This window comes from Sciurus carolinensis, chromosome 10 (genome assembly GCF_902686445.1).
Source record: "Sciurus carolinensis chromosome 10, mSciCar1.2, whole genome shotgun sequence".
NCBI lineage: Eukaryota > Metazoa > Chordata > Mammalia > Rodentia > Sciuridae > Sciurus > Sciurus carolinensis.
The window spans coordinates 140,043,115-140,061,780 of record NC_062222.1 but is presented as its reverse complement, the minus strand read 5'-3'; positions in this window follow the sequence as shown (position 1 = coordinate 140,061,780).

Below are 18,666 nucleotides of genomic sequence, written 5' to 3'. Positions count from 1 at the left end.
CCGGAGCCGGCAAGGCGCAGGACGGAGCCCCTGGCACGCGGGCAGACTGTGGGCCTGGGCGTCCTGGACCCCACTCCGCGGGACCAGCTGCCCCTGGTACTTGTCCTTAGAACTTCTGCAGGACCAGGGGAGCCAGGACCCCTCTTCCCCACAGAAGCCCCTTCAGCTCCTGGATGGCAGTGCTGGCTCTCCCCTGGCCTCACCCCACACACGCCTCACCTGGCGTGGCCTGCTGGGGTCCTTGCCCTGGGGAGAGGGTACAGGGGATGATGATGTCCCCAGAGGCCGCTGCCCCCTGAGGCTGGCTGAGTGTCCTGGGAGAGACACGGCAAGTCCCCCAACAGAGCCTCCCACACTCGGACGTCTCTGACCCCTACTGTGGAGCCTGTGGGTGTGTCCACAGCAGACCCAGGGCTGGGGCTGGGGTGGACTTGGCTGTGGACAGGGGCTGCTCCCTGGAACGCGGGGGTCGTGGGCAGCCCCTCTGTGCACCAGGCAGTGGCAGCTGCTCAACACCTGCAGGACAGAAGGGGCCTGGTGGGTGAGTGGCCAGCAGCTGTGGCCAGAGTGGGGACCAGGCAGCCCCGTGGCAGAGCCTGGGCCCCGATGGACAGGCCGCACGAGCTGAGACCCTGAGGGCGCTGGTCGCATGAGCTGAGACCCTGAGGGCGCTGGTCGTGGGCTTTGCAAGCTGGGCGAAGCGAGGGTCTGGACACACCCAGAACGAGGGGCTTCCCGGCACTTCCCAGCCCTGACGTGTCCCTGCCCCTGAGCTGGAGGAGCCCTGAGCACAGAGGCCAAGGCCTGGGCTCTGCGGGGTGGCGGGCACTGCCCTGCACTGCCCCTGGCCTGCCATGGTCACTGCTGTCCCTCAGGAGGTGCACAGAGCGCTCAGTGTGTGTCAGCGGGTGAGTCCCGGGGGAGCTCTGGGGAGCAAGACAGTGTGGGGTGGGGGCTTCGCGAGGGGGCCCAGGGCGAGGAGCCCGGGCTGCCTCCTGCTGGCGAGAGCGGGGTGCATGTGCTGGCTTGCAGCCTGCCTGCCTTGGGCCACCTGTGGGCACCAGGACAGGCCTTGCAGCTCCAGCCGAGCCCTGGTCCAGGAGGGCCGAGAGATAGGTGGGCGTGTGCTGGCTTTCTGCCCCGAGCTGGGCAGCTGAGGGTGGAATCTGGAATCAGAGCTGGACTGGTGGCTGCCAGGCTGCCTTCCAGAGGGAGGCGGGTGGGGGCTGGCAGCTGTGTCCAGTGCCATGTCCAGTGCCAGCCCTGCGCCTCCCTGGGGGAGCCCTCCACCCTCCGCCTGCACACAGGGCAGCTGGGGCACAGGAGAGTGAGTGTCCACACTGCGTGGGAGACGGCGCCTGTGTCCTGGGACAGTCGCTTGTCCTGCGGGTCACCCTCACACAGGAGGGCAACAGCACCACCCTGAGAGCAGCCAAAGTGGAGATGCAGCCGCCCTGCACCGCCTCGCCAGGTCACCACGTGACACCCCACACGGGCAGAGAGGTCAGGAGCAAGGTGTCCACAGGGCTGATCTCTTCTGAGCTGCCACTGGCTTGCAGGTGACCAGTCCACTCTACCAGTGCCCTGATCTCTTGTGAGGACACCTTTTGGGTTGGGTCAGCCCTGGAGGCCTCATGTGACACATGGACTCTTTAAAGGCCCTGTCCACAGTCACCTGAGATGCTGGGCTTCAGGCTTCAGCATGAATCTGCAGGGACACAGCACTCGGAGTTCCAGAGGAGGGGCACCGACCCGTGGAATAGCTGTCAGGGTCCCCTCCCTGGAGGCAGCTGCAATCACCAGGCTGCTCGTCTCAGCTGCTGTGGGCACCACACATTCCACGTCCTCCCTCCCAGAACTTCATGAAGCCCCCTCCCTGGGTTTATCTGTCCACTGTTGCTGTGTGGCCTGCGGTTTCTGAGGTCCTGTTTCCTCTGCCCAGAAGAGACATATAAATAACAAGTGTGATAAGATTGAGGCCCTGAGGTTCCAGGAAGGAGGCTGGGGTGACGGAGTTCTCGGCTTCAGGGAGTTGGGGTGGGCAGCCAATGTGTCTGGGAGGCTGATGGAGCTCCTGAGGAGCCCAGGAGCAGACAGATGTGGCTCTGGAGAAGGCGAGGTCACACAGAGCTCAGTCTCCCTTCCCTTGGGCTCCTCCTGTGTGTCCAGGTCACCGTGCAGAGGAGAGGCTCTGGGGCCACATGACCCTGGGCTGCACCAGGGTCTCAGAGCAGCTGTGGGTGCTGTGATGACCAAGGGCAAGGACTGCAGAGGCCGCCCAGCCGCTGGCCCAGGTCAGGAGGGCGGGGACCCAGGGGCCACCCAGAGAGATGCCACAGCTGGTCCCTGTGACTGAGGTCCCACAGGTGAGCTTCTGAAGGAGCTGCTGGGAGCAGCCCAGGCTCAGACAGCATGCCCGCTGGGCAGCTGGGCACTCAGCAGAGGCAGACATGGGGTGGCCTTGCCCTGCAGGAGAATGCCAAGTGTCCCTGTGAATGTGTCACTTATGTCCCCGCCCGTGTCCACCTAGCAGGCAGGATGGGAGCGGTGCTGGGTGCTCCTTGGGGCAGGGCCACGTGGGTCTCCAAAGAAGTGCTGAGGCCCCTGCGGCGTGGCACACAGGGCTGCTGCCAGGGCCCGTCGGCTCCCCAGGTACTCAGCCAGGGTCTCTGTGGGTCAGACTGAGCCCCTTCCCCAGCTGGCCAGCCCAGCTGACCCACCTGGCCCTCAGCCATCTCCTCCTCCAAGGTGCGCATGCCTGGTGGCTGCCTGGCCGTGTCCAGTCGACAGACCGGGCAGTGCTGTACACCTGACCCGAGGGAGGCCTCTTCCTCACCCAACATGCCTAGTGAGGAGGCCTGAGAAGATTCGGTTGCCTGGGGTGCTCCACACACAGGGGCTCTGTGGGCGGCTTCGGGCCTTGCCTCTGAGGCCCAGCAACGGGAGACGGCAGCCATGCTGCATGCAGCCCTCCCCACAGTGCACTGGGGCAGGGACTCAGGGCTCCTCCATCTCTGAGGCCCAGCCCTGCCCAGGCCCTGCGTCAACCCCTGTAGGCAGAGGGGATCTGGGGCCACACAAGGCACATGAATGTTTTCATGTCCTGCCATCTTGCCCGTTACGAGATGGGTGCCTGGAAGTGTGGAGGACACTGGAAGGGGCAGTGAGTGGGAAGAAGGAAAGGACCTGGCTGCAGCCCAGGCCCAGCTCAACACCATTTTCACTCTGGGCAGTGCAGGGTGGCATTCAGGATGTGGTGGGAAGATCTGTGGGGGGCCAGGCTCTAGCAGTCAGTAGCAGAGGCACAGGAGCCTAACACGCAGGGACCACAGCACCCCCACAGGCAAGCACTGTCCCTCTTTTCACCCTTCCTGAGGGCAGGGACAGCATCTTGACACTCATGCCATCCCCTAAAGTGGAAGAGGGGGAGATGTGATAGATACAAGAGAAGATGGGTGGGTGGATAGGTGGGTGGGTAGATGGATGGTAGATGGGTGGGTGGATGAGTGGATGGTGAGTTGGTGGGTGAAAGGATGGAAGAATGGGTGGATAGATGGATAGGTGGATGGATAGATGGATGGTAGATGGGTGAATGGATGGGTGGATGGATGGATAAATGGATAGGTGGATGGATAGATGGGTGGGTGAGTGGATGGATGGATGGGTGGATGGATGGGTAGATGGATAGATGGATGGGTGGGTGGATGGATGGATGGGTGGATGGATGGATGGATGGATGGGTGGATGGATAGATGGATGGGTGGGTGGATGGATGGATGGGTGGATGGATGGGTGGGTGAGTGGATAGAACAGGAGGAGGGCCATGGCGGGGTGGATTGCTGGCCAGTGGGTGGATATGTTGATGAACTTGAGCATCTGAATGGCTGAACCCAGACAAGACTCCTTTGTGGCCTTGCTGGGGTGCTTAGCTCTGCCTAGCAAACCTACTCATTTCTTTCTCATGCTCTCTTTCAGAGAAAGTCCCCTCCATTCTCTCCTCAAACTGCTCAGGGCCCCTGCAATTCATTCTCAGCTGAGAAACTACAGTCCACAAGAGGACTTCTCCTTCTCACATGACCGGCTCTACAGACCACCTGCATAACTGCTCCTGCCTGGACATGGGTGATCTCTGTTTCTGAGAAGCATGTGCACAGCACTACATGTGCAGACATGCAAACACATGTTTAGCTACCTGGGTCTGTGTGCACATCCATGCATGTAAACACACACATGTGTACATTGCACACAGTTCACAGTGCAGATGGGTCTGTCGCCGTGTGCATGCACTCGCATACCTGGACACGTGTGTGTGGAACATGTGCGTACGTGTCTGCGTGATGCCTCCTCACGGCCACCGCCTCACTGCCCCCTGCACAGCCCCTGGAGCCTTTGCATAGGGAGAGACACTGTGACTTACAGTCAAAAGCCAGAGGCTTGACAGTGGCCACAAGCACAGCACAACTGGCCACTGGGGTGGTGTGGCCCTCTGGTGGTCCTGACCCCTGGATGTATTTTCCTCTTCCTCCCTTTAATGTTTTGGAGAGACTGTGCCTGGAGTCCTCTCTTCTGGGCAGGGGTGGGCAGCACCAGAGCTTCTCCAAGGCTGCACAGGTCCTGGGCCCTGGGCCCACCCTAGGAGGGGTGGACAGGCTCTGAGGGTGGCAGGCTGCAGCCAGCTCTTCCTCACCTGCACACACCTGCAGTCACCTCCAGGAGAGGCCTGAGGAAGGCAGGGTGGCAGGAGCAGGGCCAGGAGGGACCAGTCCTGGCTTGGCCACCAGCCCCACGCAGCAGGGCTGCATCCCAGGCCCCTTCCCCGGACCAGCCTCCTGGTGGGCGTGCCCGCAGGTGGGCACCAGGCAGCTCCTCCGGGGAGGCACCTGGTGGGCTCTGGGAAGGACAGTGGTGTCCCAGGAGGAGGGCTGGACCGTGAGGGTGGGGAGAGCCTGACTCACCCATGGTGGCCTTGAGGCCCTCCCGCGATGGCCCCCACTGCCTTGCATGCTCTCAGCTCTGGATTCCGTGGGGCCTGCACTCCCAGCATGTCTGGCTCCTCTGCTGCTCTGGGGAAGTTCCTGAGCATCCAGGTCGTCTGAGTGTGCAGCCTCCCTGTGATGGGGGCCCTGGCCAGCTCGCCCATTGGCAGGGGGTGTCGGCCCCTCGCTGTGAGCTGCCCTCACAGGGAAGGGTCCCCCAGGAGCAGCGACGGTCACCTGGGAGAGGGGATGACCCCTGAGTCCCGAGAGCTGGGCTCTGGCACTGGTCCGACAGTCTTTCCCATGAGGGTCAAGGGTGACCACATGGCAGCTGGCAAATGTGGGACTCCAGAGGGGCTCGTTGGGGCTGGGACTGCCGCCACCCAGTGCCGGGGGCGCGGGAGGACTGCTGACTTTCCCAGTCCGCGGGCGGTAACTGAGGTCCCAGCATCTGCACTGCTGGGCTGTCCTGGCCCGCTGCACTTCACAGGCTGCAGAGACGGCCCCGCCACGGCGGCCTCAGTCCTGCCCTCACCTAGGGCTGGCGGGGAAACTGAGCCCCGACGGGTGGTGGGGTGGGGTCGGTCTCCCTTCTCGAAGCAGCACACACCTCCACTCACGGGTGCAGCTCAGCCCTGGGAAGCCACGGGGCCTGGGAGAGGTGGGCCCCGCACCCGGCACCCTGCACCCGGCACCTCGCCCCAGCCAGGTCTCCGGGAGGCTGAGCTCCGGAGCCCCGCCCTGCTGGTGAGGCCTGCCGAGGCCTGAGGCCCCCACGGCCTGCCCACAGGTGGTGGACCAGGAGCCCCAGCCTGGCCAGCTCTTGCCTGGCTCGCACCTAAATCTCCACATGCGCTCCCCAGGGGTCTGGGGTGGGGCTGGCCATGGACTGTGCTGGACAGCGAGGCGTGGTTACTGCCAGCCCTCGGGGTGGACGCCCACCCCAGCCCACCCCCTGTCTATCCCTGGGCCAGGGCTTCCCCTCCCCCTGCACAGCTGGCTCCCCGCTCTCCCCACACGGGTGGCCTGGCCTTCTGGGCAGGGTGGTGGCCACCCTCACTACCCCTCACCTGCATCCCTATTCCCAGTCCAGGCTCAGCCTGGCCCCTGTGGCCTCCCTGCAAGCCAGCTGCCTGCTGCCCCGGCCTCCTATAGGCCTGGCCACTGCTTCTCCACCCTTCCTTTGGTCCCACACCTCTGTGGGGGTTTCCCAGGCTCCGTCCTGGGCCTGCAGTGCCCCTGAGGCCATCCCAGACCACCTGGGCCCCAGTCCACAGCCCAACCCTGCCTGCTGCCCCAGCCCTTCCCACCAGGGTGTGCGTACACGCCTGTGCTTACGTGTGTGCACACATCCACAGCACCTGCGTGCACAAATGCCTGTGTGCCCCGCGAGGGTTCCCACGCGTGCGTGTGCCGCTGTGTGCTCACACGTGTGCAGCCCGCATGTCTGCTGCCTCTCCACACGCCTCAGGTCACTCACCCCAAGTCCCACTGCGCACGACCACAGAGAGGGCCCTGCCTGTGTGCACGGGGGCTCCCTGGCGGCCAGCGCCCTCCTGCCACCCTCCAGCCACTCTGGGGAGCTGGCCAAGCGAGTCCCGGCTGTTTAGGGCCCAGGGTCAGAGGGCGGCTGTGGGATTCTGGGGTGAGCTGAGGCCCCACACCGGGGGACGCCGTGCTGGGGACCGCACTGCAGGGGTGCGTGTGGGGCAGGCACGGGGTGGCGCCCAGACACGGGGAAGTGCAGAGGGGCTGCGGCTGAGGGGCCTCTGACCCTGCCGGCCGAGCAGGAGCCAGCTGGGGCCTCGAGGGGGCCTGAGGGATGGGCGCCTCGCCCAGGAGCATGTCCCAGCAGGTGGGACAGAGGTCGGGTGGCGTGCCACGAGAGGGCAGGAGTGCCAACTCCGGGAGCGGGTGCGCTGGACACAGAGGCCCCTGCCTCACCCCTGTGGAGAGCCCAGGACTCAAACTAAACGGAAGGACTTCCTCAGGACAGGACTTGTCGGTGGCTTTGGCGGTGGCATTGGGCGCCCTCCGCTCTGGCGCTGCGGGTGCTGTGGGGCTCCCAGCAGGCCTGGGCACCCCCTCGGGAGTCCTGCCGGGGTGGTTCCGTCAAGGCACAGTTCGGGAATGCAGGCCTTGCAGTCCTTCTGGCCTCCGACTCCAGCCCTTGTGAAGCGGGGACCCTGGGGAGGGAACGGCCCTGAGTCGGGGAGCCACCCTGGCACAGCTGGCCTCGGATTCCTCCCACAGGTGGGAGGACAGGCGGCTCCCAGCGAGAGGAGGTGGGCCCTGGCAGAGCCCACCGTGGGGAACCTGAGGTCACCTCTCCCCTGGCTTCTGTTTCAGGGCCTTTCTGGCCAAAGAGGGTCTCAGGGAGCTTTCAGACTATCCCCAACACCTGCCCACAACCAAGGGCTTGCGTGTGAGAGAGGACTGGAGGGGCAGGCTAGTGTCCAGGCCTGTCGGGCACCAGGAGGGTCATGGGCCTAGCCCTCTGGGCCTTGACTCCAAAGCCCCAACCTGTGAGCAGGCCAGGCTGGGCAGCCTTGGGAAGGAGGAGCGTGTGCTGGGGGCCACGGTGCACATGGGCTCGTGTCCAGACCCCTTACGCCCTGAGATGTGACCGTCCAGTGGGGATGGGGCCCCACTGCTTGCTCCTGTCCTTGGAGGGAGTTACTCTTGAGGGACTCCCGAGCTGCACGACAGGATCTCCCGGATGCTCTCAGGCCAAAGCCACTGAGCCAGAACCTCGGTGTCCTTGAGGGCCTGGACTACTCAAGACCGGCGGAGCATGGGGGCGACGAAAGCAGAGGGGCCTGGCCCAGCGGAGGCGGGTAGGGACCCTGGGCCGGGCGAGGGGCTTTCGGGCCCTCCAGCGCCACAGGAGCTGGCAGGTGACTACTTCCCCAGCCCAGGGGGCAGGGGAATGAGGCCCTGGAACCTCTGACCCTGCTGGTCCTTCCTGGAGGGAGTGGGGCAGTGCCCGGCTCCCACCTCCTTCTGCTGAGGGCCAGGGAGCGGGACCAGCCAGGGACAGCCCAGTTCAGCACCCGTGCAGCTCACAGCAGGCACATGGTTCCAGAGGCGTCCCTGCCCCCTGGGAGCCAGCGCCAGGCTGGGGGCGCGGCGGGCGGGCCGGGCCTCTGTGCGTGCAGCGGAGGCTATTTAAATGCTCCATTGGAGAGGGATTAAAGTTTACGCAAGGTCACCGAGGGTGTGATAATTATAATCACAGGTTTGGGCTCCACAATGACAGCCATTTGTTATTTCCGCTCGGGCAGCTCCCGCGGCCCGAGCTGGTGACAGGCGTGGACTGATTTAGTGGCCCGAGCCTGCGCCCCTCCCTCCCACAGCAGCCCTGCAGCCCCCACTGCTGGGGGCTGCACGGGGGCTCCACCCCCACGGGACTGGGCCTGACTTATTATGGGATGGTCGAGGGAGAGGTTGGTGGTGCCTGAGATGAGAGGGAACCCGGGAAGGGGGTGGCTGCAGGAACTGTCTGCAGCCTGGGCGGGAGCCTGCTGCCGGGCCTCAGTTTCTCCGTCTGTGGGGGAAGCAGCACAGTGCCGGGCTCCTTGCTGTGCCGTCTGCAGTCTTGCCTCTGCTGCCAGGTTAATAAGTGGGCCAGAAACAATGGGCTCTGTCCACCCCGCTGTCTGCGCCTGCAGCTGGAGCTCTGGTTTCAAGGCCTCCCTGGAGCGGGGTCCACTTCTGGTGGAAGTCGGCCTGGGTCCAGCCCACCCTTCATGGATGTACCTCAGGTCCCCGTCTAACAGGGAGGAGAGGCTGCCAAGGCTTCGGGAGGGAGAGCCAGGACCCAAGCCCTTCCTGGGCTGGCTGGGCTCTGAGGGGAGCTGGTGGTTCCCTGCACTGGGGTCCCTAAATCCCAGACCGCCCGTGCCAGTCACGGGTCTCCGCAGGGGCTCCAGGCTGTGACAGGGCCCAGGACTGAGGCCTTGCAGACATGCATGCCACGGCACCAGTGTCTTCTGCACACTCACTGGTCAGGCCATCCCCCTGTGCCTCAGTTTCCTCCTCTGTTCTGGTGAAGACCTGGTTGGATATCAGATTGGGGGTGGGGGCAGCCCTGCCATGGCCATGCCCTCACTAACTGGAGGCCCAGGCTGAACGAGGACTGCTCTTCACTCCTGTAGCCCCGAGTGAGGACTTGCCAGCACGGCAAGGCCCCTGGGCCAGGGAAGAGGGCGCCCCAGCCTCACCCACCGCCTCCTGCCTGTTGCCGCCCCGTGATTGATGCAGATTTTTTTGTTTGTTTTTGCAATCAGAGGTGAGAGCGCTTTAATATATATTAAATGGTGATAAATAGGGGTCCCGGCGGCCAGCCTGACGTGGCATTTGTCTTTGAGGGAGCGGAGATTGATAACTCACGGGCCGCATAAAAAATCGAGGCAGAGCCCGAGTGGGAGGCCTGCCAGCCTGCAGTGTTCTGTCTGGGCAGTGCCCGGGCACCTGGCCACTCTGCGGACCCAGTGTCTGGGCGCCACGATGGCTAGCAAACACTCCCTGCCCTGCCACTGAGGCCGACCACCTGTGGGCCCAGGTGGGTCTGGAACAGCAGCTGCTGCCCTCATGCTGGGGCCAGTAGCTCCCAGTGATCAGATGATGTCCTGGAGCCCACCCACCTGGACCTCCTCACCTACTGAGTCTCCCCTGTGGCCAACAACAGGCCTGTCTGCTCCCACGTGGTCCCCACTGAACTCCCCAAATCCCCAACTGGAGCAGAGGGACTCCTGTCAATCTTCCTCTGAGGTGTCCCTCTAAAGGACCTGGAATGTCAGATGACTACAGCCCCCAGACCAGCCCCAGGGCTCCCCAGAATGCTGGTTCTACCTCCATCTGACCAGCAGCCAAACTCTTCACCTTCCGGCCTCTCGTAGAAGCTGTCCTAGTGGCCCTGGTGGCCCTGGTGGAGGTGGGGAGCCCTCAGAGCGCCAGCTGTTCCCCAGCCATCCCTGCGGCCAGCCCCATGGCTCTCAGAGCAGCTCTGCACTGCCTCTGCACTCCCAGGCCCTGGGCACCGGGCAGTGGCTCAGCTCCCACCTGGCTGCCTGGGCCTGCCAGAGGTCAAGGGCCCACAAGGGTCGTGCCCGCCCCTGAGGTGGGCCAATCAGGACCACTCTGGTGCAGGTAGGGGGGCAAGAACCTCCTCAAAGGGAGGAGAGGAGCAGCCTCTGAGGAGTCTACCTTGATCTTGGCCCTCTGTCTCAGAAGGGACCTGCACCCCGAGGGTAAAGAGGAGGCAGTGGCCAGGCTGGGCTGTGGGAACCTTGGAGAGGACCAGGCCTGCCCAGTGCACCATGGCCTCAAACTGGAGACCTAGACACATGTCTGTGTGGGTACTGGGTGGGTGCTAGAGGGCTGGGGACACCGGGATGGACGCTGGATGGGCACTGAGTGGATGCTGGAGGACACTGGGTGCACTCTGGGCGGGTGCTAGAGTAAACACCGGGGGCACGATGTGGGCATTAGAGGATGCTGGGTGGGCACTGGGACCAAAGCTGCCAGCCGGTCACTCCTTGGGCTGAACAGGCTGCAGTGGGAACGTCCGGCTCCTCAGGCGAAATCCCCGTGGGGATGAACTTTCCCAGGCACACGCACAACCCAGGAGGCTGACAGAGGCCACTACACGAAATCGGCATTTCAAATGACAAGACTGTCCCCAAACAGACAAGAGGGGGCGGGGAGACAAAGGCTAGGGTTGAAAAGAAAACTTACAAAGGAAGCCCCAGAAAGGAGCGTCAAGGTCCAGGCCGGGCCCTGGGAGGGTGGAGGTGGCCCTGCTCTTCCCTCCACCACCCGAGGGCAGGCCAGTGTGGCATGGCAGGCCGGTGACTGAGGTGGCCCGGCCGCGCCTGCCTCCGTGCCCGCCTGTTTGCGCTTCTGGACCTGGAGCCCACGCCTGCCCCCTCGAGGCTTTCCTGGTGACTCCTGCGGGACCCGCCCCCTCGCCACCTCACCACACCTGGGTCACCTCCCGGAGGCCCCTCTGCAGCTGCCTCACGTGGGGGCAGGGGCTCCACATGTGACTCTGGGGACGCAGCTGGGCTCTTGGGTGCCCAGCATGGCACCCAGCAGCCCCTCCTGGTCCCTGGCCCTGTGGCCTGGGCTGCAGCTTCACCCAAGTCTCCAGAGAGGCCTGTTGTGCAGGGCAGAGGTGGACATAGTGGGCTCACCACTCCCACCCAGCTCTGCCCACTGCAGGCGCTCCCAGGCCAGCTGGCGGTGTGGGACGGATAGACGGCGTGGGCACCGGCAGGGCACTGGTCGCCCTGGTGAAATGTGCTATATAAATGTAAATCTCCCGCCACTCGCTCACGCGTTCAACAAGCGCAGTGCTGTCAGCCCGATTTTTCACACTTTGTGTCTCTGTTCCGTCTGGGGCAATCCCGCTTCCCCAGGCTGTGGCGGGCTGGCGGCTGGAGAAGCTCAGCCTTGCAGATCAGACAGGACTGCCCGGCAGGCCCAGCCTGCAGGAGCAGCCCATCCAGGCGGCTGGATGCCTCCGCGTGGCCTCACCTGGGAAGGGGAGGGGATGCGAGGAGCTGGGCCTCCCGGTGCTGGGCGCCCGCAGAGCAGAGTGTCTTCTCTGGGCAGGTGGGAGGTGCCCTGTTTAGAACCCCCCTCCCTCTCCACGTCTCAGGAGCACTGGCTCCAGGACCCAGCCACGCCCTTCGGGGACAGAGGCAGAGGTGCCCTGGGAGCACCGCGGTGGCCTCCTCCAGTGTGGCAGCCCTGCCTCTCCCGCTGGGGAGCAGGACAAGAGCTGCCTCACTGCAAGGTGGAGGCCTGGGTGGAAGGACAACTCCCAAGCATGCTGACCCCGCTGGCTGCCAGATGAGGAGACCGTGGGCAGGCGGGCGTGGCCCGAGCGGAGCCTGTGAACCTGCCTCGGGCCTGTGCCCCAGGACAGGAGCTCCCTGGCCTGTGGGCCGGTCCCTCTCCAGTCCCTCTTCAGCCTCCACTGTCTTCTGCCCGGCCTCCCAAGCTGTTTACTGCCCACACCTGCTGGAATGGGCTCCAGGAGGGAGGCTCTGCCTCCACACAGGGGAGAGGGCACAGGCCTCTGAGGGTGGGGTGCATCCAGCGGAAGCTCTGGAGAGGTTGGGTGAGGACCCAGGCTGAGGCCCCGGAGGAGCAGCCCCAGGGCCAGATCGCCCTAGGAAACCGCCGTATCAAAGGTGACCCAGGCACAAGTGCACGGGCTCAAAATGCACACGCTCACAGGTGTCCCGGGTCGGGCCGAGGAAGCCTCACGCGGAGCAGATAACGGGCACTCCATGACCCGGGTGCCTCGCCCCAAGGCCCCCCAGCAGCATCCACCCCACCATCCTGCAGCGCCACCCTGTCCCTGGAGGGCAGAGTCACGTCACACGAGCTCTTTCCTCTCTGGCCAGTGCTTGGGAAGCGGCCACGTGACCTGTGGCCATGGTTTGTTCTCAGGACTGAGCAGAAGGCCACCCTATGGGGAAGGCGCCTGTTATCACCCAGCCCGTTGAGGGACGTCGGAGGTCTCCAGCTGGCGCTGCTGGAGGCCACGCCGTGCAGAGCTTGGAGGACCTGGGCATTCGATGGACACGCGCCTTCCTTCCCGATGGGTGAGGAGAGTGGCTGGGTTGTGGTCCAGGTGAGTTCCAGCCATTCAGATGAGTCTGCAGTGGTGCCGATCGTGGCCTTCGCTTGCACTTGCCTAGCACAAGTGGTGTCCTGCATCTTCCGTGTGTTCCAGCGACTCTGGTAGAACTGCCTGGTGGGGATGAGTGTGCTCAGTGGTGAGCGCCTGCCCAGCAGGTGTGAGGTTCTGCTCCCTAGCAACACAAAAATTAATAAATAAATAAGTCCGTTTCAATCTTTTGCCTGTTTTTATTAGTTTGTTTTTGTTAATATTAAGTTTTAAGAGATTTTGTCCCTCCTTTTAAAATGTAGTTATAAAATTTTTAAAAAAGAAATCAACCACTTTAAGGTATGGATGTAGCTCCATGGGGCAGTGCTTGGCCAGCATTCCAGAGATCCTGGGTCCAGTTCCCTGCGCTGGAGCAGGACGATCCCCACCGTGGTGTGGGATTCTGCAGTTCCCAGGGAATCCCTGGACTGAGCAGGCATTGCTGCTGCCTGAACCCGCTCCTCCTCCCCGAGGAGGGGCCCGTCCCTGTCAGCCGAGCTGCTCCACATCTGCAGGGGCTGGCCCTTCTGAACACCCCGCATGAGCAGGATCAGCCTGTGGCCCTGTGGCCAATAGCACCTGGCCCTCAGGGTTGGCAGTGCTGCCCCCTCACGGCTGCAAAGAAGCCCTGTGTGGACCACCTTTCACTTGTCACTCACCAATTGATGGACAGGACAGCATCACACCAGGGGGACCCTGCTGTCCCCTGCCCATCACCCACTGGCCTCCTCCCCTGACTGCCATGCTCAGGCATCAGGGTTTCCCAGCACCTGGTACCTGTGGCCTTCACGCCCTGGAACTGGACTTTACACTGGCCATTCGAACTCATCTATGTGGCTCGGGCCCCGCAACAGACCCCAGCCTGGCCAGGCCTTGGGCCATCTCTCTGACCAGAGGCATCAGTCCAGGGATGGGCACCAACTGGGTCCAGCCTCTCCTCCTGGTCCTCCTGGTACTCTGGGACCTATGATTGCAGTGGCCTAGGCCCGCCTGGTCCAGGGGCGTACCGGTTGCCCTCACCAGTGCCAGGTCTGGAGCACTGTCCTCAGCCCCTCACATGCTGGACTCCAGGATGGCCATGATCAGACATCTCCATTCAGGGCCGCTTCAGGGGGAACGGAGCTGCTCACAAGTCAACCACAGGGCCAGGGAGGGGCCAGAACAGGCAGGGGGAGGGCGGCCTGCAAGCCTGGCTGTGGACTCCAAGCCCCGCCAAGGTCCAGTGGGACTGGGGGTCCTCCCTCCAGGGCAGAGGTGAGCCCCAGCTGGGACAGCAGCAGGGACCATGTCTGCAGGCACAGCCCTGTCCTGGGGCAGCAATCCAGACCAGCACCTGCCACCGAGGGGACTCACCCGCCCTCAGAGCCTGATTTACAGAGTGTCTGGCTCTGGGTCATTTGCTTTCTCCAAAGGCTGCAGAAATCTAATTGCTCTTTGAAGAGAAAAAAAAAAATGCCCTAAATAAAGCTGTTAATTGCAAGCAGGACACTCCTCTAATGGGCTGTCCTACTGGCCTGGAGGTGACCACACGCGTGGAATCCTGAGTGGAGCCACACCCAGCCAGGAGGGTCAAGCAGGCACCGCATGAAGGGGCCTCCGGGTCAGTGGGGTCAGCAGGGTCAGTTGGCATGGGGCCAGAGCCGCCAAAGCGCTCAGGGTGACTGTGAGGTTAGGTCTCTCACCAGAGGCTCCGCTGGCCTGGCGGTTAATTGGAATAACAAAGTCAATATGTGTGGCCGCAACGGGACACAATCTTCATTTGATCTCTCTCCTGGGCAGATTAATTAAGTGTTATCAATTAATGGCCCTGGATAAAGGGGACATGTGTTAGTCACTTTCACAGGTGATGTCAGGCTGTGGGGCCTGAGGGGAGCCGGAAATCTCGTCCTTCCAGACTCCCATTCCCTGAGTGCGGACTTGGCTGTGCCCTGGGCGGGGGCCCTCGGCGGCAGGACATCTGCACCATGGGCACTGGTGCCCAGCGGAGGCCTGTGACCCACCGGCACCTGTTTCTTCGTGCTACCCAGGTGTTCTCCACGCAGACCTCCCCAAACCTCCACAGGGTCCCACCGAGTGCATAAGGGCCAGTCCCCCTGGAGCCCAGGAATTTGCAGCCAGCCGTCCACCCTGCTCCTCCCTTCTGCACAGCTCCCCAGTCCCTGAGGGCGGCAAGGCCCACCTATGAGAATTGGGGCTTCTGAGCAGGCTATCACTCCCCGCCCTGGCACTGGGCTATGGCTGAGGGCAGGACACCTTTGCTCTGGCCAGGCCTGAGCCACCCTGTACTGACCTGAGAGGAGCTGGGAGTTGGGCACAGGCTGCTGGTTGAGCTAGGCAAGGCGCCATCTGCTGGCAGGTTCGCTCCCCACGTTTGGGGGACATGGCCCTGGAGGGAGCAGAACTAAGAAGCCAGCTGGGTGCAGCCTACTTGGATGATCCCTCCCCAGCCTCTCTTGGTGGCACATCACCCTCTGCATCTCCAAACACATCGTTTTGAACTGGGAGGCTGTGATCTCCCGTCTGACTCCCAGACCAGGTTGCCCATGGGCACTTCAGTTAACTCAGACTCCCAGGCCACCTTAGAAGAGACCAGAACACAGACGGGGTGGAAGAGTATGCCCTGCTTGAGACAGATCTCAGGGAAGCAGCCCACCAGAGCTCCAGGTGAAGCTAGGGAGGAAGCCTACCCCTGCTCCACCCCACCCTTCCTGCCTCTCTTTGCTGGTCCAAGCTGGATGGGTGTTAATGGTGATGATATGAGGTGGTGGTGATGTGGTTGGTCATGGTGATGTTGATACTGATGGTGATGATGCTGATGGTGGCAGTGGTGGTGGTGATGGTGGTCATGGTGATCATGTTGGTGCTGATGGACATAATGGTAATGCTGGTGATGATGATGATGGTAGTCATGGTGATGATGGTGATGGTAGTGATGATGTTGGTCATGCCAATGGTGTTGGTACTGATGGTAATGGTGATGCTGGTGGTGGTGGTGGTCATGGTGGTGATGGTGGTCATGGTGGTCATGGTGATGGTGATGTGATGGTAGTCATGGTGGTGACAGTAGTGGTGGTGGTGATGGTGGTGGTTGTGATGGTGTTGATGGTGGTGGTGGTGACTGGTTGTGGTGATGGTGGTTGTGGTGGTGACGGTGATCATGGTGGTGACTGGTGGTGGTGGTGATGGTGGCGGTGATAGCGATGGTGGTGGTTGTGATGGTGTCGATGGTGGTGGTTGTGGTGACTGGTTGTGGTGATGGTGGTTGTGGTGGTGATGGTGATCTTGGTGGTGGTGACGGTGGTAGTGGTGGTAGACATGATAGCAATGGTGGTGGTGGTGGTAAAATAGTATAGGCCATGATAATGATGTGGGTGTTAAGGTAATAATGGTTGTACTTGTTGTTTACTATTGTGTAACAAATTACTGAAGTCGTGGTAACTGAAAGAAATAAGCATTTTCTATCTCATATGGTTTCTGAGGCTCAGTAATCAGAGCAGCTTCGCTCCAAGTCTCTTTAACTCCAAGTCTCTTCCGAAGCTGCAAACCCTCCGTCATGGTTGTAGGTCTCTAGAAGTGCAGATTCACTTCTGGGCTCACTCCTAGGCTGTTGGGATGGAGATCCTGGATGCTCACTGCCTGCTGGCCACATCAGGCTTCTCCATGGGCTCTGAGTGGACAGGACCCAGTGGCTGGTTTCCTTAGAGCACTTGGTGAGAGAGGTGGGGGAGGCAGGGAGAGGGAGGGAGACAGCCCCCAAGGCAGGAGGCAGCAGGCCCTGTGACCTCATCTCAGGAGCCATCCCTGTTACGTGTCAGTGAGTCCACACTGGGGATTCTGCACAGGGCACGTCACCAGGACCCCCACAGTGGCTGTCACTAATTTCTTGTCTCAGGAAGGAAGAGGGGTTAGAGACTCAGGGACCACGCCTCAGGCCACACCTAGGAAAAGAGGCGCTTCCAGGTACATAACCGGGCTCCAGGGCCTCCTCATGCTTGGCCTAAGCCTCTACGCTGGTCTGGGCACCACGCCACCGACCCTCTCCTGGGGGACGCCAAGTGCCAAGCCCTGAGCCCAGCCACCGGCCGGCTCCCTCGGTCTGCTCTCAGAGTCCCTCTGCTGGGACCAGTGAGGAGGGAGGCAGAGGGGCCAGGACTCAAGGCAAGTGCAGCGCCAGGCCCAGGTGGAGGGCTGGGGCCTGCAGCTGGCCCTGGGGAGGGGCCCAGAGCAGGTCGCGCGCTCAGCCCACGCCTGGCCAGCCCCTCCTCAGCTCCGGGGATGAATCCCCACTAACAACCTCGCGCTGCTCTGCGGGCCCTGAGGGATGAACACAGTGCCCCATAATTTTCCAGGCGCTACCCGAGGGGACAGTTTGTAATAAAATTGCTTCTAAAAACATATTTGCAAGTCGCCACCACATTTTTTAAGCAGAACGATCTCCACGGCGACGCTCCGTCTGGGTGATGAAGTGGCGACCCCCTCACATGCGTTTTGTCGCTCCTGTCTTCTCCAGGCAGAGGAAGCGCGCTCTCCTGCAGCCGCCCCTAAAAAGCACCGCGACGTGTGATTTACGGGCCCGAGTCCCTTGCCGCAGGGGTGACAGGCTCAGCCTGCATGCTGAGGTGAGGGATGGGCACCCTCAGGGGCATCCGCAAGTGGGGCTGCCAGGAGCACCAGGCTGGCTGGGCAGGACAGGTGGGCTAGCTGGGGCCTGGGGGGTGCAGGCTCAGAGCCACTGCCCACCCTGCCCAGGGTGCTCATACTCCCCAGCCAGCCCCGCTGCCCGGGCCCCACCAGCCACTCAGGGAATCTGGATGTCGGCTGGTGGGCCTCAGGCAGCAAGGATGGCCCTGTGCCTGGGGCTGGATCAGGGGAGAGTCTGTGCCCGCCCTTGCAGCGACACCAGCCCTCTGTGGTCCTCAGCGCCCATGGGTGTCCCCAGGACCTGGGCCAAAGCAGGCTAAAGAAAGTTGCCTTCCGCAGTGTGGGGGCACCTCAGCTGCACGAGGCTCTCCTGGACTTCTGGAGAGTGTCCAGCTCCAGAGGATGATGAAGGGCCCCTTGGTGCCTGGGCCTCTCCCTCAGAGCTCAGGCCAGGGTCCCCAGGACACCTGCTGTCTGCAAGTGGCCGCTGGCTTTGGGGAGATGCCCCCTCGGCTGGTTGTAGCCAGACTTCTTCTCCACTTCCTGCACCTCACAAACACACTGCTCCGGGGTGCCAAGTGAGTCAGGTGTGGCCAGAACCAGCCCACTCTGCTGGCCGTCCAGCTCTGGCTAACTGCCTGGAGTTTGTGTGCAGTGAGGCTAGCATCCTGGGGCAGGGTCTGGCACCCGCTGAGCTGGGCCTGCTGGCCAGGGAGGCGGTCCCGATGTCTGAGACCGAGGAGCCCCAGTGCCCTGCAGCCCGGTGCTGCCTCGTCTCTTCTCAGGCTTGGCACCAGGAATGGCACCCAGCCCCATTTCCAAGTCCTGGCAGGAGGCAGGGCCTCTGGGCAGGGGGCTGCCAGCAGTAGGGTGTGGGTGGTCCAGGGCAGGGACATGACCATGTGTCTGTAGGAGCAGCAACTCAGGCACTGACCGAGCTCACTCCTGGGTGCATCCACCCGGGCACCAGCCATCGGGAGCCACTGGGCAGTGACAGGTGGAGCCCAAGCTCCTCCTACGGGGAGAACTGCACGGGTGGAGCGTCCCTGCTGGGCAGCAGCACACAGCCCAGGAGGAAGCTGAGCACTGTGGGCTGCGGTGCCCAGGACCCCGGGGCCCCAGGTTACAGAGTCGTGCGCCCTGCTCCTGTCTCTGTAGGAAGGGTCAGGCAGAGGCGCAGCTGCAGGCAGAGGTCCATAAGCCGGGTCAGGTGGACCCTAAGGGTTCTGCCTTCCCTGAGGCCAGGAGGACTCTGAAGTGGGCTGTGGCAAGGGCCACAACTGGAAGAGCAGAGCCCAGCCCCATGTCCACCCAGAGGCTGTTCCAGACAGTGAACACCTCCCCAGGCAGGCCAAAGGCCGTGCG